We start from the raw sequence: 24,555 nt of genomic DNA on the forward strand, positions 1-24,555 counted from the left end.
CTGCGGAGCCGCTCTATACTCCGGGAGGACTTCTCCTTGCAGCTCTATGGTCTGAAGGACAGTCTTTCTCATCGGGGAGGACTTTCTGGCTCATCTCTATGCTCTGGAGGACCTTCTCTGTCATCCGGGAGGACTGTGTCGGCTAGTTTGGTGCTTTGGACGAGGTCGGTTTTTGCCGCGCTGGGTTTTGCTTTTTACACTTTTGTGTGCTGTGTACAATTTTGTTTGAATGATTGTGTTTGCATTTCTCGTTGTTTATTGTTTCTTTTGTTTTGTAGGGGGTGCCAGAAAAATGTAACTGCTTTGAATAATTAGTTGATTCAGTTTCATAACAAGATGGTAATTGCCCTTCCATGTGGGAGGAATGAATTGTTATAGGAATATGTGGTGTTACTATTTTAATCATTGCTTCCTCCCACCTGGGAGGGTGTATGTATGTATTTGTATACATATTTATATAGTACAAAGGAAAAAAAAAAACAAACAACAAACACTATAAAAAAATGAACTAAAAAAAAATTAAAAAATGGTAAGGCTGGTGCAGCAGTAGCAACCAGCTCCTACCCTGGGAGTAATTTCTTTTTTAATTTAAATTAATTATGACTCCCAGGGATAATTGTCATAATTGTCATTTTGTTTTCATTTCTACATGTCTGCAAAGGAAAAATTTCAATTCCACCTGGAACCTGCAAAGAAACAAAGCACCCCCACACCATCATAAAACGTTAGATACATTCCAAACGCACCGCTCATTCAGCTACCACCCAAACCACGCCTCGGTCTCGGCCGATCCGTTCCACCACCAGCACGCCACAACGGACCGTCGCCCTGCCTCTGCGGCGCTCCCTGGGAACGGTGTTCCCGAGGGCCTCAAAAAAAAAAAAAAAAAATCGCCCTGCCTGAGAAAACCCCGGCCCGAGCCTGACCTCCGCCCAAACCTTGGCGATGATCATCGCCTCGCAGAGCAGCCGGGACCGGGGGAAAAAAAACGCAGCGGGGGGGAGGGAAATGCCCCAGCTGGGGTTTTTTTATTCTATAGTATATATGAAATAAATTACTCTCAACATTACATACGACCTGCAATAAAATACTTCACACGTACAAGGTTAGGCACATTCAGGAACCGAACAATCCTTCAACCACCGCTCACTCAAACCACTACACTTACACCACCCAGCTGCCACTGCAGCACAGCCCCCCGGTTCCAGAGCTATCCCTGCAACTGCCTCGCCGCGCACCTCTAAACAACCTTGGGCTCCGTACGATTCCCAAGTTTCACCTTCCGTTACGGCAAGGCGAAGAAGACGCTTCGCTACGTGCGCCGGTCCAGCCTCCGGCACCCGCAAAACACAACAGAAGTAACTGCGGCACCTGTCTACAGCTGCTTGCCTCGAGATGGCCCGTACAATCTTTGCCTACAGATACTGTACAAATGGACGTATCACCGTGAGGCTATGCTACCCCCAACTCCAATATCGCAACGCTCCTGGGCAGAGCGGCTCCAACCCCGACACACAGACAGACACTGCACACAGATGCCACAAACGACGTGACCTCGAGACCCGAGAAGATCACGAGCGGGAACGACTCCGGTAGGGAAGACGCCTCCGGCACGGAACCCCTACGGTGCCTGCCGTGGCCCAGGAGATAAAACTACCATCTAAAAAAGATAAATGGATGCATGACAAGCCAGGATTTAAGACCTAAGACCATTAAGGAACCAGGGACGAAACCCCTGAAGACGACCGTAGAAACGTAACTCTCAAAAGCAGACCTGCGGAGACCGCCCGGCCGGCCACCGCAACAGACGATCCCTCGGAAACATCTGGAACGCGACGCTTCCCGGACACGTCCGTGCTTTAAGCTACGACGGCAAGATAAGCAGGGCTCAAGAAACGCTATGCCAATGAGGCGATGCGTTCGAGACGCCCTCGAGGTAAGCCTCCCGAGGGGCCCGATGATCACAAAGAGCTACGGAAACATCGAGACCTGAGAAAGCCATGGTACGAGACACAGAAGACAGACAGACTACGCAAAAGCAAAACGCACAGACACAGGATGGAACTGCCCTGCTCAGCAAACGTCAGCAGCGCGCTAACAACAGTAACCCGCTCCTTTGCCCTTCCCAAAGGAGACTGCTCCTGGACAGGCCTCTCCCCGACACCAACTTTATAACCCCTCCCTGCAATTCCTATCCTTGTTACCTCCTCAGCCCTGATCCCGCAACTGAGCTTTCAGAGGGCCAGGGATCTGAATCCACCCTCAAAAAAAAAAGAAAACCACCACACACCTAACTAGAACATTCCTGCACTCACCCAGTTCCTCTTCGTCATCTAAAACAAAACAAAAAAAACAAAAAAAAAAAACAAAAAAAAAACCCAAAAAAAAACCAAAAAAAACCCCACAAAACCCACAAAACCCACAAAACCCACAAAACCCACAAAACCCACAAAACCCACAAAACCCACAAAACCCACAAAACCCACAAAAACCACAAAAACCACAAAAACCACAAAAACCACAAAACCAAAACAACAAAAAAAACCAAAACAAACAAAAAAACCAACACCAAACTCCCAACCCACAAACCCACAACCCACTAACAAACTAAAACACAGCGCTGGTATTCAGCATCGGTCTGGTTACTGCCAACCGCTTCTGCGACACCCTCCTCCTCAAAAGCACCCTACCGCTCCGCTCACCTGCTCCACGCCTATTCTAAAGAAAGATGCTGCGACTGTCACTCGGTGCGCCTAGGATGCCAGGAGACACAAAGTGCCCGTGGCGCTCGGGTGAAATAGCCAGCCCCGGGTGCCTCCCCTCTACAACCCAGCTCACCTCAAATTCTCAGCTGATTCTAAAGGCAGCCAGCACAGCTCCCACAAAACCAAAAGGTAAATGATTAATCAACGTGCCATTTCATACTTTACTATTAAATGATGACCCGGCTGACAACCACCTCGCCTCCTCCAACCGCTCCTCAGCGGGAAGCTACGCCCCCTCCGAGGCTGTTAAAAGGGAGGACCCTAAGGAAAGAGAAGAACTCGTTGAAAACTAAAGACAAGGAACGGGATAAAAGCAAAAAAAACTTCAAGAGTGACGGGACTTAGGGCAACGAAGAGAAAAAAATGAAAACCAGGGACAGTGAACTAAAAGAGAGACGTAGGAAGAAAACGGACAAAGCAAAGGTACTAATAGAGACAAGGAAGAATTAAAAAATGGAAACGGCAGACGGAATACAAGTCGACAGAAGCTTTTGTCGTGGTTTAACCCCAGCCAGCAGCTAAGCACCACGCAGCCGCTACGCGGGAGAAAATTGCAAGGGTGGAAGTCAGAAAACTCGGGGGTTAAGGTAAAGAACAGTTTAACAATTGAAGGAAAAGACAACAGAATAGTAGTAACACTAGTAGTAGCAGTAGTAGTAGTAATAAACCAATAAGAGTATACAAAGCAAGCGCTTCACTAGACAGGGGCTCACCACTCGCCGACCGATGCCAAGCACGTCCCCGAGCTGCCATCGCTGACTCCTGGCCAACGCCCCCCCAGTTTCCATACCGAGCGTGACGTCCCACGGTAGGGAATAGCGCTGCGGCCGCTCTGGGGCAGCTGAGCTGCCTGTGGCGCCTCCCAGCTTCTTGCGCACCGGGCAGAGCACGGGAAGCTGAAAGGTCCTTGAGTGGTGTCAGCGCTACTTAGCGACAAACAAAACGTCAGCGCGTTACCAACATGATGCTCATCCGAAATCCAAAAGGCAGCACTGTGCCAGCTACTAGGAAGAACCTTAACTCTCTGCCAGCCGAAAGCAGGACGCTTTGAACAGCAAGGGCGACGGAAGAAATAAGGAAAAAACTTAATAAATAGCGACAGGGAGCTCCATCAGGGAAGGAAAATTTAGAAAGCGAGGGCACTAAGGGAAGAGAAGAAACAATTAAACCCAGCTAAACCCCCAGGGGAAAAGTCAACCTAGAACATGGAAAAAGCCACAGGGATTAGGGAAATAAGTGGGAAAATTAAAAAACAGGACAGCGAACTAGAGGGACGGAGAAGGAAGATTCAAAAAACGAGGGCCCTAAGGAAAGACAAGAAAGAATTAAAACAGAAATACAGGGGAATAAAGGCAGCAAAGAGGAGAAAAGGAGTCAGGAAAGTGTTTAAAGGAAGCGGCGATTAAGAACATCGGGAAGTGATTTAAAAACCCGCATGGGTGAACTAAAACGGAGACGGAAAAAAGGGAAAAAGACAGGAAATTATTTTTTAATAGTTTATATAATACAGCAGATACAGGTTTGTATTTTGAAATCCTCCTTTTTAAAAACTTATTGACTGAAAAAGCACACAGCTTTTATGACAGAAACAAAGCCTGTTTCTTCTGAACTCTTGCAAACATTGCCTTTCCTCTTTCAGGATAAAATGGTTTTCCCGATATCCTTTCCTAGTAAGCGCACAGAAACACAAGATTGCGCTTTCGGGAAGGCAAAATAAACGGAGGGAAGCCGACTTTGCACAGGCGTTAACACGCTCCAGCGCAGACCTTCTTTGACTTTTAGTATCTGCCTTAAAACAGTTCCTAGAAAAACTACAGAAGGAAGGAGAGCCGGCACATTCTTGACGTTAACTTTGAAGTCCGTACTACAAGCGCCTTAGGAAAAACGCGGACACGCATCGCGGACGTACCTTGTACTCGCAGACCGCTATGGAGCCTTTCCGTCCGTCTTGCACTTTCACGGCAGAAGAAAGGGCGACCACGGTGAAACGGCGGCAGCTGACGCTCTGCTGAGAGAGGAAAAAAAAAAACCCGTAGCATAAAGCTGGGTAGGAGTCCCAAGCTTCCTGGTTTTGTGAAGTTTTGCAAAGACTACAACCGAGGGAAGGAAAAAATAGCCGTTTGGAACATATTGCCAAACAACATTTGGCCGTAAAACTCGGATGCGTTTGACACGCGCCCATTTTTTGGGAACTTGCTATTTGCTTCCCGTTATCGTTGTTCTTCCTTCAGAACCTCTGCTTGTAGCCAACTTGATTTGCTACCGGTTCAAGCGCTTCCCTTCCCGGTATTACTGGCACACGGACCCAGGCAAGTCACTGAACCGCTCTTCTGAACTTCTCCAAACGACAATTACAGCCACGAAAGAGGAGTTCAAGAGAGGAAAAGGAGAGGTCGGGCAGCAAAAGAGCTCTGCAGGCTGCCACCAGTCAACACTGCGCTCTTTTTTTTCTTTTAAACCCACCCCCCCCCCACCCCCAAATACAAACAAAACCAACCCCCACGACCTTGTATTTTTTGCCTTTGGGAGCTCATCCCTGTCTCAGCACGAAGCGCAGACGACCCGTATCCCGATTTGCACGTGACGAATCCGTGTTCGGAAGAAATAGGCCAGATCCGTAAGACTGGTGTTATTTTGCGGGTTTTAACAATCGCAACGCAATCGCATCGACCGACGCGTTTGTGACAAAACTCATTAACTTCTAAACGTAGCACCTCCTTGGGTAAAAAAACGTGTTTGAGACTGAAAACAAAATGATGATTCAGAGCTCCCGCTCCTGATGGAGCCGTGGGGAAAGGAAGGAAAGTGAAGACAAACAGCAGCAACATCAAGTGAAATTCGCCTCCAATTCCGAGCACGTGCCTAAGAGACTCTGCAAGTCCACACCTCAATCCTAGGAGCGACTAGCCCTTTTCTGGAAGGACAAACTTTGTTACTTCAAAGTCCCAGACCGAAGGCTCCACGGAACAGAACGTGGACCGAGCCACAGGACACCGTGCCATCCACGCCCGAACGGCAAAGAAAAATCACGGAAAACTAAACTTAAGTATCAGTTCCCATCGAGCTTCATTCCTTACGTTTCCACTGGCACCTAGGTGCTCAAAAATGAACTCTACTGACACCGCGTATTACTAACAATTGACTTCTGCGTATCAAAACAAAAGGCTATTTCCAGCTCGCCCATCCAATTAGCACGACCAACCAGAAGTGAAACACCGGAGCCTAAAGAAGGGAACAGGCAGCTCTTCATTTCTCCTAGAGCAAAGTCTGTTCTTTTGCCTGGAAGGCAAACATCCGTAACTCCCAAGGGAGCACTGCAGGAACGAGGTGCGCTCTCTTACCTGCAGTTTGTCCTCGGCTTTTCTGCACGGGCAGCAGATTTGCCTTTCCTCTGGCTTTGATGTGGCGCACCCGTGGCGTCCTTGAACCGGCAAGTGTTTCTCCCCGCTCCCGCAGCCCCAGACGCGCCATTACCTGAGCAGCGAGCGGAATCAAGCACGCAGGATTTTCTGCATGGGACGCAGAAGGTGACACTGGAAAGGAGGAGGCAAAAAGAGAAGCGGTTTGCCTGGCAGCCACGACCATAGAAACTACACCTGCCAGCATGGCCCGGGGAACCAACGTGGCCGACCAAAAGCCCCGGGCTCCAAGATGCCGCGAGACGCAGCCCTCCCTGCTTTTGACCCTGCGGGGACACCGTTCCCCACGCCATCGCCGCACGTGGAAGCCCCGCCGAGCCCCCAGCACGGCTCCGGGCAGCCCCCGCCACCGGCTCTGGCCGGCGCCCCCCCACCGGCACCGACCCGGCGCCCCCCCACCGCCCGGCCCCGAAGCGGCACGGTGCCCCCCGCCGCACGGCCCCGAAGCGGCTCGGCGCCTCCCCGCCGCCCGGCCCCGGAGCGGCGCGGCTCGGCGCCCGGCCCCGGAGCGGCTCGGCGCGGCGCGGCGCCTCCCCGCCGCCCGGCCCCGGAGCGGCGCGGCTCGGCGCCCGGCCCCGGAGCGGCGCGGCCCCCCCCCCCGCCGCCCGGCCCCGGAGCGGCGCGGCTCGGCGCCCCCCCGCCGCCCGGCCCCGGAGCGGCGCGGCTCGGCGCCCCCCCGCCGCCCGGCCCCGGAGCGGCGCGGCTCGGCGCCCCCCCGCCGCCCGGCCCCGGAGCGGCGCGGCTCGGCGCCCGGCCCCGGAGCGGCGCGGCGCCTCCCCGCCGCCCGGCCCCCGAGCGGAGCGGCGCGGCGCCCCCGGCCCCGACCGGCTCCAGGAAGCTCCGCCCGCCGGCTCCCACACGGCACCGCACCTTCCCCGCTCCGTGCCTCCCGCCGGCCCGGCCGCTCCCCCGCAGGCACCGCCGTCCTCCTCGGGGCTTTCCCCGCTCACCTCCTCGCTGCCTGCAGCCGCAGCCCAACGACCGCGCCGCTCCGCTCCGCGCGGGGAACCTCCGCCCACCGCCCCATGCCCGCCCCCGACGCACCGCGCATGCGCCGGTTGGGACCGCCAGTTTAATCTCGAGGCGCTCGGCGACCTTCTGGATCATCCAGGGGACCTCTGGTTTCATCTCTATGCTCTGGACGACCTTCTCTATCGTCTGGGTCGACTTTCGCTGTCATCTCGATGGTCTGCGGAGCCGCTCTATACTCCGGGAGGACTTCTCCTTGCAGCTCTATGGTCTGAAGGACAGTCTTTCTCATCGGGGAGGACTTTCTGGCTCATCTCTATGCTCTGGAGGACCTTCTCTGTCATCCGGGAGGACTGTGTCGGCTAGTTTGGTGCTTTGGACGAGGTCGGTTTTTGCCGCGCTGGGTTTTGCTTTTTACACTTTTGTGTGCTGTGTACAATTTTGTTTGAATGATTGTGTTTGCATTTCTCGTTGTTTATTGTTTCTTTTGTTTTGTAGGGGGTGCCAGAAAAATGTAACTGCTTTGAATAATTAGTTGATTCAGTTTCATAACAAGATGGTAATTGCCCTTCCATGTGGGAGGAATGAATTGTTATAGGAATATGTGGTGTTACTATTTTAATCATTGCTTCCTCCCACCTGGGAGGGTGTATGTATGTATTTGTATACATATTTATATAGTACAAAGGAAAAAAAAAAACAAACAACAAACACTATAAAAAAATGAACTAAAAAAAAATTAAAAAATGGTAAGGCTGGTGCAGCAGTAGCAACCAGCTCCTACCCTGGGAGTAATTTCTTTTTTAATTTAAATTAATTATGACTCCCAGGGATAATTGTCATAATTGTCATTTTGTTTTCATTTCTACATGTCTGCAAAGGAAAAATTTCAATTCCACCTGGAACCTGCAAAGAAACAAAGCACCCCCACACCATCATAAAACGTTAGATACATTCCAAACGCACCGCTCATTCAGCTACCACCCAAACCACGCCTCGGTCTCGGCCGATCCGTTCCACCACCAGCACGCCACAACGGACCGTCGCCCTGCCTCTGCGGCGCTCCCTGGGAACGGTGTTCCCGAGGGCCTCAAAAAAAAAAAAAAAAAATCGCCCTGCCTGAGAAAACCCCGGCCCGAGCCTGACCTCCGCCCAAACCTTGGCGATGATCATCGCCTCGCAGAGCAGCCGGGACCGGGGGAAAAAAAACGCAGCGGGGGGGAGGGAAATGCCCCAGCTGGGGTTTTTTTATTCTATAGTATATATGAAATAAATTACTCTCAACATTACATACGACCTGCAATAAAATACTTCACACGTACAAGGTTAGGCACATTCAGGAACCGAACAATCCTTCAACCACCGCTCACTCAAACCACTACACTTACACCACCCAGCTGCCACTGCAGCACAGCCCCCCGGTTCCAGAGCTATCCCTGCAACTGCCTCGCCGCGCACCTCTAAACAACCTTGGGCTCCGTACGATTCCCAAGTTTCACCTTCCGTTACGGCAAGGCGAAGAAGACGCTTCGCTACGTGCGCCGGTCCAGCCTCCGGCACCCGCAAAACACAACAGAAGTAACTGCGGCACCTGTCTACAGCTGCTTGCCTCGAGATGGCCCGTACAATCTTTGCCTACAGATACTGTACAAATGGACGTATCACCGTGAGGCTATGCTACCCCCAACTCCAATATCGCAACGCTCCTGGGCAGAGCGGCTCCAACCCCGACACACAGACAGACACTGCACACAGATGCCACAAACGACGTGACCTCGAGACCCGAGAAGATCACGAGCGGGAACGACTCCGGTAGGGAAGACGCCTCCGGCACGGAACCCCTACGGTGCCTGCCGTGGCCCAGGAGATAAAACTACCATCTAAAAAAGATAAATGGATGCATGACAAGCCAGGATTTAAGACCTAAGACCATTAAGGAACCAGGGACGAAACCCCTGAAGACGACCGTAGAAACGTAACTCTCAAAAGCAGACCTGCGGAGACCGCCCGGCCGGCCACCGCAACAGACGATCCCTCGGAAACATCTGGAACGCGACGCTTCCCGGACACGTCCGTGCTTTAAGCTACGACGGCAAGATAAGCAGGGCTCAAGAAACGCTATGCCGATGAGGCGATGCGTTCGAGACGCCCTCGAGGTAAGCCTCCCGAGGGGCCCGATGATCACAAAGAGCTACGGAAACATCGAGACCTGAGAAAGCCATGGTACGAGACACAGAAGACAGACAGACTACGCAAAAGCAAAACGCACAGACACAGGATGGAACTGCCCTGCTCAGCAAACGTCAGCAGCGCGCTAACAACAGTAACCCGCTCCTTTGCCCTTCCCAAAGGAGACTGCTCCTGGACAGGCCTCTCCCCGACACCAACTTTATAACCCCTCCCTGCAATTCCTATCCTTGTTACCTCCTCAGCCCTGATCCCGCAACTGAGCTTTCAGAGGGCCAGGGATCTGAATCCACCCTCAAAAAAAAAAGAAAACCACCACACACCTAACTAGAACATTCCTGCACTCACCCAGTTCCTCTTCGTCATCTAAAACAAAACAAAAAAAACAAAAAAAACAAACAAAAAAAAAACAAAAAAAAACAAAAAAAAAACCCACAAAACCCACAAAACCCACAAAACCCACAAAACCCACAAAACCCACAAAACCCACAAAACCCACAAAACCCACAAAACCAAAACAACAAAAAAACCAAAACAAACAAAAAAACCAACACCAAACTCCCAACCCACAAACCCACAACCCACTAACAAACTAAAACACAGCGCTGGTATTCAGCATCGGTCTGGTTACTGCCAACCGCTTCTGCGACACCCTCCTCCTCAAAAGCACCCTACCGCTCCGCTCACCTGCTCCACGCCTATTCTAAAGAAAGATGCTGCGACTGTCACTCGGTGCGCCTAGGATGCCAGGAGACACAAAGTGCCCGTGGCGCTCGGGTGAAATAGCCAGCCCCGGGTGCCTCCCCTCTACAACCCAGCTCACCTCAAATTCTCAGCTGATTCTAAAGGCAGCCAGCACAGCTCCCACAAAACCAAAAGGTAAATGATTAATCAACGTGCCATTTCATACTTTACTATTAAATGATGACCCGGCTGACAACCACCTCGCCTCCTCCAACCGCTCCTCAGCGGGAAGCTACGCCCCCTCCGAGGCTGTTAAAAGGGAGGACCCTAAGGAAAGAGAAGAACTCGTTGAAAACTAAAGACAAGGAACGGGATAAAAGCAAAAAAAACTTCAAGAGTGACGGGACTTAGGGCAACGAAGAGAAAAAAATGAAAACCAGGGACAGTGAACTAAAAGAGAGACGTAGGAAGAAAACGGACAAAGCAAAGGTACTAATAGAGACAAGGAAGAATTAAAAAATGGAAACGGCAGACGGAATACAAGTCGACAGAAGCTTTTGTCGTGGTTTAACCCCAGCCAGCAGCTAAGCACCACGCAGCCGCTACGCGGGAGAAAATTGCAAGGGTGGAAGTCAGAAAACTCGGGGGTTAAGGTAAAGAACAGTTTAACAATTGAAGGAAAAGACAACAGAATAGTAGTAACACTAGTAGTAGCAGTAGTAGTAGTAATAAACCAATAAGAGTATACAAAGCAAGCGCTTCACTAGACAGGGGCTCACCACTCGCCGACCGATGCCAAGCATGTCCCCGAGCTGCCATCGCTGACTCCTGGCCAACGCCCCCCCAGTTTCCAGACCGAGCGTGACGTCCCACGGTAGGGAATAGCGCTGCGGCCGCTCTGGGGCAGCTGAGCTGCCTGTGGCGCCTCCCAGCTTCTTGCGCACCGGGCAGAGCACGGGAAGCTGAAAGGTCCTTGAGTGGTGTCAGCGCTACTTAGCGACAAACAAAACGTCAGCGCGTTACCAACATGATGCTCATCCGAAATCCAAAAGGCAGCACTGTGCCAGCTACTAGGAAGAACCTTAACTCTCTGCCAGCCGAAAGCAGGACGCTTTGAACAGCAAGGGCGACGGAAGAAATAAGGAAAAAACTTAATAAATAGCGACAGGGAGCTCCATCAGGGAAGGAAAATTTAGAAAGCGAGGGCACTAAGGGAAGAGAAGAAACAATTAAACCCAGCTAAACCCCCAGGGGAAAAGTCAACCTAGAACATGGAAAAAGCCACAGGGATTAGGGAAATAAGTGGGAAAATTAAAAAACAGGACAGCGAACTAGAGGGACGGAGAAGGAAGATTCAAAAAACGAGGGCCCTAAGGAAAGACAAGAAAGAATTAAAACAGAAATACAGGGGAATAAAGGCAGCAAAGAGGAGAAAAGGAGTCAGGAAAGTGTTTAAAGGAAGCGGCGATTAAGAACATCGGGAAGTGATTTAAAAACCCGCATGGGTGAACTAAAACGGAGACGGAAAAAAGGGAAAAAGACAGGAAATTATTTTTTAATAGTTTATATAATACAGCAGATACAGGTTTGTATTTTGAAATCCTCCTTTTTAAAAACTTATTGACTGAAAAAGCACACAGCTTTTATGACAGAAACAAAGCCTGTTTCTTCTGAACTCTTGCAAACATTGCCTTTCCTCTTTCAGGATAAAATGGTTTTCCCGATATCCTTTCCTAGTAAGCGCACAGAAACACAAGATTGCGCTTTCGGGAAGGCAAAATAAACGGAGGGAAGCCGACTTTGCACAGGCGTTAACACGCTCCAGCGCAGACCTTCTTTGACTTTTAGTATCTGCCTTAAAACAGTTCCTAGAAAAACTACAGAAGGAAGGAGAGCCGGCACATTCTTGACGTTAACTTTGAAGTCCGTACTACAAGCGCCTTAGGAAAAACGCGGACACGCATCGCGGACGTACCTTGTACTCGCAGACCGCTATGGAGCCTTTCCGTCCGTCTTGCACTTTCACGGCAGAAGAAAGGGCGACCACGGTGAAACGGCGGCAGCTGACGCTCTGCTGAGAGAGGAAAAAAAAAAACCCGTAGCATAAAGCTGGGTAGGAGTCCCAAGCTTCCTGGTTTTGTGAAGTTTTGCAAAGACTACAACCGAGGGAAGGAAAAAAGAGCCGTTTGGAACATATTGCCAAACAACATTTGGCCGTAAAACTCGGATGCGTTTGACACGCGCCCATTTTTTGGGAACTTGCTATTTGCTTCCCGTTATCGTTGTTCTTCCTTCAGAACCTCTGCTTGTAGCCAACTTGATTTGCTACCGGTTCAAGCGCTTCCCTTCCCGGTATTACTGGCACACGGACCCAGGCAAGTCACTGAACCGCTCTTCTGAACTTCTCCAAACGACAATTACAGCCACGAAAGAGGAGTTCAAGAGAGGAAAAGGAGAGGTCGGGCAGCAAAAGAGCTCTGCAGGCTGCCACCAGTCAACACTGCGCTCTTTTTTTTCTTTTAAACCCACCCCCCCCCCACCCCCAAATACAAACAAAACCAACCCCCACGACCTTGTATTTTTTGCCTTTGGGAGCTCATCCCTGTCTCAGCACGAAGCGCAGACGACCCGTATCCCGATTTGCACGTGACGAATCCGTGTTCGGAAGAAATAGGCCAGATCCGTAAGACTGGTGTTATTTTGCGGGTTTTAACAATCGCAACGCAATCGCATCGACCGACGCGTTTGTGACAAAACTCATTAACTTCTAAACGTAGCACCTCCTTGGGTAAAAAAACGTGTTTGAGACTGAAAACAAAATGATGATTCAGAGCTCCCGCTCCTGATGGAGCCGTGGGGAAAGGAAGGAAAGTGAAGACAAACAGCAGCAACATCAAGTGAAATTCGCCTCCAATTCCGAGCACGTGCCTAAGAGACTCTGCAAGTCCACACCTCAATCCTAGGAGCGACTAGCCCTTTTCTGGAAGGACAAACTTTGTTACTTCAAAGTCCCAGACCGAAGGCTCCACGGAACAGAACGTGGACCGAGCCACAGGACACCGTGCCATCCACGCCCGAACGGCAAAGAAAAATCACGGAAAACTAAACTTAAGTATCAGTTCCCATCGAGCTTCATTCCTTACGTTTCCACTGGCACCTAGGTGCTCAAAAATGAACTCTACTGACACCGCGTATTACTAACAATTGACTTCTGCGTATCAAAACAAAAGGCTATTTCCAGCTCGCCCATCCAATTAGCACGACCAACCAGAAGTGAAACACCGGAGCCTAAAGAAGGGAACAGGCAGCTCTTCATTTCTCCTAGAGCAAAGTCTGTTCTTTTGCCTGGAAGGCAAACATCCGTAACTCCCAAGGGAGCACTGCAGGAACGAGGTGCGCTCTCTTACCTGCAGTTTGTCCTCGGCTTTTCTGCACGGGCAGCAGATTTGCCTTTCCTCTGGCTTTGATGTGGCGCACCCGTGGCGTCCTTGAACCGGCAAGTGTTTCTCCCCGCTCCCGCAGCCCCAGACGCGCCATTACCTGAGCAGCGAGCGGAATCAAGCACGCAGGATTTTCTGCATGGGACACAGAAGGTGACACTGGAAAGGAGGAGGCAAAAAGAGAAGCGGTTTGCCTGGCAGCCACGACCATAGAAACTACACCTGCCAGCATGGCCCGGGGAACCAACGTGGCCGACCAAAAGCCCCGGGCTCCAAGATGCCGCGAGACGCAGCCCTCCCTGCTTTTGACCCTGCGGGGACACCGTTCCCCACGCCATCGCCGCACGTGGAAGCCCCGCCGAGCCCCCAGCACGGCTCCGGGCAGCCCCCGCCACCGGCTCTGGCCGGCGCCCCCCCACCGGCACCGACCCGGCGCCCCCCCACCGCCCGGCCCCGAAGCGGCACGGTGCCCCCCGCCGCACGGCCCCGAAGCGGCTCGGCGCCTCCCCGCCGCCCGGCCCCGGAGCGGCGCGGCTCGGCGCCCGGCCCCGGAGCGGCTCGGCGCGGCGCGGCGCCTCCCCGCCGCCCGGCCCCGGAGCGGCGCGGCTCGGCGCCCGGCCCCGGAGCGGCGCGGCCCCCCCCCCCGCCGCCCGGCCCCGGAGCGGCGCGGCTCGGCGCCCCCCCGCCGCCCGGCCCCGGAGCGGCGCGGCTCGGCGCCCCCCCCGCCGCCCGGCCCCGGAGCGGCGCGGCTCGGCGCCCCCCCCGCCGCCCGGCCCCGGAGCGGCGCGGCTCGGCGCCCGGCCCCGGAGCGGCGCGGCGCCTCCCCGCCGCCCGGCCCCCGAGCGGAGCGGCGCGGCGCCCCCGGCCCCGACCGGCTCCAGGAAGCTCCGCCCGCCGGCTCCCACACGGCACCGCACCTTCCCCGCTCCGTGCCTCCCGCCGGCCCGGCCGCTCCCCCGCAGGCACCGCCGTCCTCCTCGGGGCTTTCCCCGCTCACCTCCTCGCTGCCTGCAGCCGCAGCCCAACGACCGCGCCGCTCCGCTCCGCGCGGGGAACCTCCGCCCACCGCCCCATGCCCGCCCCCGACGCACCGCGCATGCGCCGGTTGGGACCGCCAGTTTAATCTCGAGGCGCTCGGCGACCTTCTGGATCATCCAGGGGACCTCTGGTTTCATCTCTATGCTCTGGACGACCTTCTCTATCGTCTGGGTCGACTTTCGCTGTCATCTCGATGGTCTGCGGAGCCGCTCTATACTCCGGGAGGACTTCTCCTTGCAGCTCTATGGTCTGAAGGACAGTCTTTCTCATCGGGGAGGACTTTCTGGCTCATCTCTATGCTCTGGAGGACCTTCTCTGTCATCCGGGAGGACTGTGTCGGCTAGTTTGGTGCTTTGGACGAGGTCGTTTTTTGCCGCGCTGGGTTTTGCTTTTTACACTTTTGTGTGCTGTGTACAATTTTGTTTGAATGATTGTGTTTGCATTTCTCGTTGTTTATTGTTTCTTTTGTTTTGTAGGGGGTGCCAGAAAAATGTAACTGCTTTGAATAATTAGTTGATTCAGTTTCATAACAAGATGGTAATTGCCCTTCCATGTGGGAGGAATGAATTGTTATAGGAATATGTGGTGTTACTATTTTAATCATTGCTTCCTCCCACCTGGGAGGGTGTATGTATGTATTTGTATACATATTTATATAGTACAAAGGAAAAAAAAAAACAAACAACAAACACTATAAAAAAATGAACTAAAAAAAAATTAAAAAATGGTAAGGCTGGTGCAGCAGTAGCAACCAGCTCCTACCCTGGGAGTAATTTCTTTTTTAATTTAAATTAATTATGACTCCCAGGGATAATTGTCATAATTGTCATTTTGTTTTCATTTCTACATGTCTGCAAAGGAAAAATTTCAATTCCACCTGGAACCTGCAAAGAAACAAAGCACCCCCACACCATCATAAAACGTTAGATACATTCCAAACGCACCGCTCATTCAGCTACCACCCAAACCACGCCTCGGTCTCGGCCGATCCGTTCCACCACCAGCACGCCACAACGGACCGTCGCCCTGCCTCTGCGGCGCTCCCTGGGAACGGTGTTCCCGAGGGCCTCAAAAAAAAAAAAAAAAAATCGCCCTGCCTGAGAAAACCCCGGCCCGAGCCTGACCTCCGCCCAAACCTTGGCGATGATCATCGCCTCGCAGAGCAGCCGGGACCGGGGGAAAAAAAACGCAGCGGGGGGGAGGGAAATGCCCCAGCTGGGGTTTTTTTATTCTATAGTATATATGAAATAAATTACTCTCAACATTACATACGACCTGCAATAAAATACTTCACACGTACAAGGTTAGGCACATTCAGGAACCGAACAATCCTTCAACCACCGCTCACTCAAACCACTACACTTACACCACCCAGCTGCCACTGCAGCACAGCCCCCCGGTTCCAGAGCTATCCCTGCAACTGCCTCGCCGCGCACCTCTAAACAACCTTGGGCTCCGTACGATTCCCAAGTTTCACCTTCCGTTACGGCAAGGCGAAGAAGACGCTTCGCTACGTGCGCCGGTCCAGCCTCCGGCACCCGCAAAACACAACAGAAGTAACTGCGGCACCTGTCTACAGCTGCTTGCCTCGGGATGGCCCGTACAATCTTTGCCTACAGATACTGTACAAATGGACGTATCACCGTGAGGCTATGCTACCCCCAACTCCAATATCGCAACGCTCCTGGGCAGAGCGGCTCCAACCCCGACACACAGACAGACACTGCACACAGATGCCACAAACGACGTGACCTCGAGACCCGAGAAGATCACGAGCGGGAACGACTCCGGTAGGGAAGACGCCTCCGGCACGGAACCCCTACGGTGCCTGCCGTGGCCCAGGAGATAAAACTACCATCTAAAAAAGATAAATGGATGCATGACAAGCCAGGATTTAAGACCTAAGACCATTAAGGAACCAGGGACGAAACCCCTGAAGACGACCGTAGAAACGTAACTCTCAAAAGCAGACCTGCGGAGACCGCCCGGCCGGCCACCGCAACAGACGATCCCTCGGAAACATCTGGAACGCGACGCTTCCCGGACACGTCCGTGCTTTAAGCTACGACGGCAAGATAAGCAGGGCTCAAGAAACGCTATGCCGATGAGGCGATGCGTTCGAGACGCCCTCGAGGTAAGCCTCCCGAGGGGCCCGATGATCACAAAGAGCTACGGAAACATCGAGACCTGAGAAAGCCATGGTACGAGACACAGAAGACAGACAGACTACGCAAAAGCAAAACGCACAGACACAGGATGGAACTGCCCTGCTCAGCAAACGTCAGCAGCGCGCTAACAACAGTAACCCGCTCCTTTGCCCTTCCCAAAGGAGACTGCTCCTGGACAGGCCTCTCCCCGACACCAACTTTATAACCCCTCCCTGCAATTCCTATCCTTGTTACCTCCTCAGCCCTGATCCCGCAACTGAGCTTTCAGAGGGCCAGGGATCTGAATCCACCCTCAAAAAAAAAAGAAAACCACCACACACCTAACTAGAACATTCCTGCACTCACCCAGTTCCTCTTCGTCATCTAAAACAAAACAAAAAAAACAAAAAAAACAAAAAAAAAAAAAACCCAAAAAAAAACAAAAAAAACCCCACAAAACCCACAAAACCCACAAAACCCACAAAACCCACAAAACCCACAAAACCCACAAAACCCACAAAACCCACAAAACCCACAAAACCAAAACAACAAAAAAAACCAAAACAAACAAAAAAACCAACACCAAACTCCCAACCCACAAACCCACAACCCACTAACAAACTAAAACACAGCGCTGGTATTCAGCATCGGTCTGGTTACTGCCAACCGCTTCTGCGACACCCTCCTCCTCAAAAGCACCCTACCGCTCCGCTCACCTGCTCCACGCCTATTCTAAAGAAAGATGCTGCGACTGTCACTCGGTGCGCCTAGGATGCCAGGAGACACAAAGTGCCTGTGGCGCTCGGGTGAAATAGCCAGCCCCGGGTGCCTCCCCTCTACAACCCAGCTCACCTCAAATTCTCAGCCGATTCTAAAGGCAGCCAGCACAGCTCCCACAAAACCAAAAGGTAAATGATTAATCAACGTGCCATTTCATACTTTACTATTAAATGATGACCCGGCTGACAACCACCTCGCCTCCTCCAACCGCTCCTCAGCGGGAAGCTACGCCCCCTCCGAGGCTGTTAAAAGGGAGGACCCTAAGGAAAGAGAAGAACTCGTTGAAAACTAAAGACAAGGAACGGGATAAAAGCAAAAAAAACTTCAAGAGTGACGGGACTTAGGGCAACGAAGAGAAAAAAATGAAAACCAGGGACAGTGAACTAAAAGAGAGACGTAGGAAGAAAACGGACAAAGCAAAGGTACTAATAGAGACAAGGAAGAATTAAAAAATGGAAACGGCAGACGGAATACAAGTCGACAGAAGCTTTTGTCGTGGTTTAACCCCAGCCAGCAGCTAAGCACCACGCAGCCGCTACGCGGGAGAAAATTGCAAGGGTGGAAGTCAGAAAACTCGGGGGTTAAGGTAAAGAACAGTTTAACAATTGAAGGAAAAGACAACAGAATAGTAGTAACACTAGTAGTAGCAGTAGTAGTAGTAATAAACCAATAAGAGTATACAAAGCAAGCGCTTCACTAGACAGGGGCTCACCACTCGCCGACCGATGCCAAGCATGTCCCCGAGCTGCCATCGCTGACTCCTGGCCAACGCCCCCCCAGTTTCCAGACCGAGCGTGACGTCCCACGGTAGGGAATAGCGCTGCGGCCGCTCTGGGGCAGCTGAGCTGCCTGTGGCGCCTCCCAGCTTCTTGCGCACCGGGCAGAGCACGGGAAGCTGAAAGGTCCTTGAGTGGTGTCAGCGCTACTTAGCGACAAACAAAACGTCAGCGCGTTACCAACATGATGCTCATCCGAAATCCAAAAGGCAGCACTGTGCCAGCTACTAGGAAGAACCTTAACTCTCTGCCAGCCGAAAGCAGGACGCTTTGAACAGCAAGGGCGACGGAAGAAATAAGGAAAAAACTTAATAAATAGCGACAGGGAGCTCCATCGGGGAAGGAAAATTTAGAAAGCGAGGGCACTAAGGGAAGAGAAGAAACAATTAAACCCAGCTAAACCCCCAGGGGAAAAGTCAACCTAGAACATGGAAAAAGCCACAGGGATTAGGGAAATAAGTGGGAAAATTAAAAAACAGGACAGCGAACTAGAGGGACGGAGAAGGAAGATTCAAAAAACGAGGGCCCTAAGGAAAGACAAGAAAGAATTAAAACAGAAATACAGGGGAATAAAGGCAGCAAAGAGGAGAAAAGGAGTCAGGAAAGTGTTTAAAGGAAGCGGCGATTAAGAACATCGGGAAGTGATTTAAAAACCCGCATGGGTGAACTAAAACGGAGACGGAAAAAAGGGAAAAAGACAGGAAATTATTTTTTAATAGTTTATATAATACAGCAGATACAGGTTTGTATTTTGAAATCCTCCTTTTTAAAAACTTATTGACTGAAAAAGCACACAGCTTTTATGACAGAAACAAAGCCTGTTTCTTCTGAACTCTTGCAAACATTGCCTTTCCTCTTTCAGGATAAAATGGTTTTCCCGATATCCTTTCCTAGTAAGCGCACAGAAACACAAGATTGCGCTTTCGGGAAGGCAAAATAAACGGAGGGAAGCCGACTTTGCACAGGCGTTAACACGCTCCAGCGCAGACCTTCTTTGACTTTTAGTATCTGCCTTAAAACAGTTCCTAGAAAAACTACAGAAGGAAGGAGAGCCGGCACATTCTTGACGTTAACTTTGAAGTCCGTACTACAAGCGCCTTAGGAAAAACGCGGACACGCATCGCGGACGTACCTTGTACTCGCAGACCGCTATGGAGCCTTTCCGTCCGTCTTGCACTTTCACGGCAGAAGAAAGGGCGACCACGGTGAAACGGCGGCAGCTGACGCTCTGCTGAGAGAGGAAAAAAAAAAACCCGTAGCATAAAGCTGGGTAGGAGTCCCAAGCTTCCTGGTTTTGTGAAGTTTTGCAAAGACTACAACCGAGGGAAGGAAAAAAGAGCCGTTTGGAACATATTGCCAAACAACATTTGGCCGTAAAACTCGGATGCGTTTGACACGCGCCCATTTTTTGGGAACTTGCTATTTGCTTCCCGTTATCGTTGTTCTTCCTTCAGAACCTCTGCTTGTAGCCAACTTGATTTGCTACCGGTTCAAGCGCTTCCCTTCCCGGTATTACTGGCACACGGACCCAGGCAAGTCACTGAACCGCTCTTCTGAACTTCTCCAAACGACAATTACAGCCACGAAAGAGGAGTTCAAGAGAGGAAAAGGAGAGGTCGGGCAGCAAAAGAGCTCTGCAGGCTGCCACCAGTCAACACTGCGCTCTTTTTTTTCTTTTAAACCCACCCCCCCCCCACCCCCAAATACAAACAAAACCAACCCCCACGACCTTGTATTTTTTGCCTTTGGGAGCTCATCCCTGTCTCAGCACGAAGCGCAGACGACCCGTATCCCGATTTGCACGTGACGAATCCGTGTTCGGAAGAAATAGGCCAGATCCGTAAGACTGGTGTTATTTTGCGGGTTTTAACAATCGCAACGCAATCGCATCGACCGACGCGTTTGTGACAAAACTCATTAACTTCTAAACGTAGCACCTCCTTGGGTAAAAAAACGTGTTTGAGACTGAAAACAAAATGATGATTCAGAGCTCCCGCTCCTGATGGAGCCGTGGGGAAAGGAAGGAAAGTGAAGACAAACAGCAGCAACATCAAGTGAAATTCGCCTCCAATTCCGAGCACGTGCCTAAGAGACTCTGCAAGTCCACACCTCAATCCTAGGAGCGACTAGCCCTTTTCTGGAAGGACAAACTTTGTTACTTCAAAGTCCCAGACCGAAGGCTCCACGGAACAGAACGTGGACCGAGCCACAGGACACCGTGCCATCCACGCCCGAACGGCAAAGAAAAATCACGGAAAACTAAACTTAAGTATCAGTTCCCATCGAGCTTCATTCCTTACGTTTCCACTGGCACCTAGGTGCTCAAAAATGAACTCTACTGACACCGCGTATTACTAACAATTGACTTCTGCGTATCAAAACAAAAGGCTATTTCCAGCTCGCCCATCCAATTAGCACGACCAACCAGAAGTGAAACACCGGAGCCTAAAGAAGGGAACAGGCAGCTCTTCATTTCTCCTAGAGCAAAGTCTGTTCTTTTGCCTGGAAGGCAAACATCCGTAACTCCCAAGGGAGCACTGCAGGAACGAGGTGCGCTCTCTTACCTGCAGTTTGTCCTCGGCTTTTCTGCACGGGCAGCAGATTTGCCTTTCCTCTGGCTTTGATGTGGCGCACCCGTGGCGTCCTTGAACCGGCAAGTGTTTCTCCCCGCTCCCGCAGCCCCAGACGCGCCATTACCTGAGCAGCGAGCGGAATCAAGCACGCAGGATTTTCTGCATGGGACGCAGAAGGTGACACTGGAAAGGAGGAGGCAAAAAGAGAAGCGGTTTGCCTGGCAGCCACGACCATAGAAACTACACCTGCCAGCATGGCCCGGGGAACCAACGTGGCCGACCAAAAGCCCCGGGCTCCAAGATGCCGCGAGACGCAGCCCTCCCTGCTTTTGACCCTGCGGGGACACCGTTCCCCACGCCATCGCCGCACGTGGAAGCCCCGCCGAGCCCCCAGCACGGCTCCGGGCAGCCCCCGCCACCGGCTCTGGCCGGCGCCCCCCCACCGGCACCGACCCGGCGCCCCCCCCACCGCCCGGCCCCGAAGCGGCACGGTGCCCCCCGCCGCACGGCCCCGAAGCGGCTCGGCGCCTCCCCGCCGCCCGGCCCCGGAGCGGCGCGGCTCGGCGCCCGGCCCCGGAGCGGCTCGGCGCGGCGCGGCGCCTCCCCGCCGCCCGGCCCCGGAGCGGCGCGGCTCGGCGCCCGGCCCCGGAGCGGCGCGGCCCCCCCCCCCGCCGCCCGGCCCCGGAGCGGCGCGGCTCGGCGCCCCCCCGCCGCCCGGCCCCGGAGCGGCGCGGCTCGGCGCCCCCCCCGCCGCCCGGCCCCGGAGCGGCGCGGCTCGGCGCCCCCCCGCCGCCCGGCCCCGGAGCGGCGCGGCTCGGCGCCCGGCCCCGGAGCGGCGCGGCGCCTCCCCGCCGCCCGGCCCCCGAGCGGAGCGGCGCGGCGCCCCCGGCCCCGACCGGCTCCAGGAAGCTCCGCCCGCCGGCTCCCACACGGCACCGCACCTTCCCCGCTCCGTGCCTCCCGCCGGCCCGGCCGCTCCCCCGCAGGCACCGCCGTCCTCCTCGGGGCTTTCCCCGCTCACCTCCTCGCTGCCTGCAGCCGCAGCCCAACGACCGCGCCGCTCCGCTCCGCGCGGGGAACCTCCGCCCACCGCCCCATGCCCGCCCCCGACGCACCGCGCATGCGCCGGTTGGGACCGCCAGTTTAATCTCGAGGCGCTCGGCGACCTTCTGGATCATCCAGGGGACCTCTGGTTTCATCTCTATGCTCTGGACGACCTTCTCTATCGTCTGGGTCGACTTTCGCTGTCATCTCGATGGTCTGCGGAGCCGCTCTATACTCCGGGAGGACTTCTCCTTGCAGCTCTATGGTCTGAAGGACAGTCTTTCTCATCGGGGAGGACTTTCTGGCTCATCTCTATGCTCTGGAGGACCTTCTCTGTCATCCGGGAGGACTGTGTCGGCTAGTTTGGTGCTTTGGACGAGGTCGGTTTTTGCCGCGCTGGGTTTTGCTTTTTACACTTTTGTGTGCTGTGTACAATTTTGTTTGAATGATTGTGTTTGCATTTCTCGTTGTTTATTGTTTCTTTTGTTTTGTAGGGGGTGCCAGAAAAATGTAACTGCTTTGAATAATTAGTTGATTCAGTTTCATAACAAGATGGTAATTGCCCTTCCATGTGGGAGGAATGAATTGTTATAGGAATATGTGGTGTTACTATTTTAATCATTGCTTCCTCCCACCTGGGAGGGTGTATGTATGTATTTGTATACATATTTATATAGTACAAAGGAAAAAAAAAAACAAACAACAAACACTATAAAAAAATGAACTAAAAAAAAATTAAAAAATGGTAAGGCTGGTGCAGCAGTAGCAACCAGCTCCTACCCTGGGAGTAATTTCTTTTTTAATTTAAATTAATTATGACTCCCAGGGATAATTGTCATAATTGTCATTTTGTTTTCATTTCTACATGTCTGCAAAGGAAAAATTTCAATTCCACCTGGAACCTGCAAAGAAACAAAGCACCCCCACACCATCATAAAACGTTAGATACATTCCAAACGCACCGCTCATTCAGCTACCACCCAAACCACGCCTCGGTCTCGGCCGATCCGTTCCACCACCAGCACGCCACAACGGACCGTCGCCCTGCCTCTGCGGCGCTCCCTGGGAACGGTGTTCCCGAGGGCCTCAAAAAAAAAAAAAAAAAATCGCCCTGCCTGAGAAAACCCCGGCCCGAGCCTGACCTCCGCCCAAACCTTGGCGATGATCATCGCCTCGCAGAGCAGCCGGGACCGGGGGAAAAAAAACGCAGCGGGGGGGAGGGAAATGCCCCAGCTGGGGTTTTTTTATTCTATAGTATATATGAAATAAATTACTCTCAACATTACATACGACCTGCAATAAAATACTTCACACGTACAAGGTTAGGCACATTCAGGAACCGAACAATCCTTCAACCACCGCTCACTCAAACCACTACACTTACACCACCCAGCTGCCACTGCAGCACAGCCCCCCGGTTCCAGAGCTATCCCTGCAACTGCCTCGCCGCGCACCTCTAAACAACCTTGGGCTCCGTACGATTCCCAAGTTTCACCTTCCGTTACGGCAAGGCGAAGAAGACGCTTCGCTACGTGCGCCGGTCCAGCCTCCGGCACCCGCAAAACACAACAGAAGTAACTGCGGCACCTGTCTACAGCTGCTTGCCTCGGGATGGCCCGTACAATCTTTGCCTACAGATACTGTACAAATGGACGTATCACCGTGAGGCTATGCTACCCCCAACTCCAATATCGCAACGCTCCTGGGCAGAGCGGCTCCAACCCCGACACACAGACAGACACTGCACACAGATGCCACAAACGACGTGACCTCGAGACCCGAGAAGATCACGAGCGGGAACGACTCCGGTAGGGAAGACGCCTCCGGCACGGAACCCCTACGGTGCCTGCCGTGGCCCAGGAGATAAAACTACCATCTAAAAAAGATAAATGGATGCATGACAAGCCAGGATTTAAGACCTAAGACCATTAAGGAACCAGGGACGAAACCCCTGAAGACGACCGTAGAAACGTAACTCTCAAAAGCAGACCTGCGGAGACCGCCCGGCCGGCCACCGCAACAGACGATCCCTCGGAAACATCTGGAACGCGACGCTTCCCGGACACGTCCGTGCTTTAAGCTACGACGGCAAGATAAGCAGGGCTCAAGAAACGCTATGCCGATGAGGCGATGCGTTCGAGACGCCCTCGAGGTAAGCCTCCCGAGGGGCCCGATGATCACAAAGAGCTACGGAAACATCGAGACCTGAGAAAGCCATGGTACGAGACACAGAAGACAGACAGACTACGCAAAAGCAAAACGCACAGACACAGGATGGAACTGCCCTGCTCAGCAAACGTCAGCAGCGCGCTAACAACAGTAACCCGCTCCTTTGCCCTTCCCAAAGGAGACTGCTCCTGGACAGGCCTCTCCCCGACACCAACTTTATAACCCCTCCCTGCAATTCCTATCCTTGTTACCTCCTCAGCCCTGATCCCGCAACTGAGCTTTCAGAGGGCCAGGGATCTGAATCCACCCTCAAAAAAAAAAGAAAACCACCACACACCTAACTAGAACATTCCTGCACTCACCCAGTTCCTCTTCGTCATCTAAAACAAAACAAAAAAAACAAAAAAAACAAAAAAAAAAAAAAACCCAAAAAAAAACAAAAAAAACCCCACAAAACCCACAAAACCCACAAAACCCACAAAACCCACAAAACCCACAAAACCCACAAAACCCACAAAACCCACAAAACCCACAAAACCCACAAAACCCACAAAACCCACAAAA

This window comes from Platalea leucorodia (assembly GCF_965183815.1).
Source record: "Platalea leucorodia genome assembly, chromosome: 8".
Taxonomy (NCBI): domain Eukaryota; kingdom Metazoa; phylum Chordata; class Aves; order Pelecaniformes; family Threskiornithidae; genus Platalea; species Platalea leucorodia.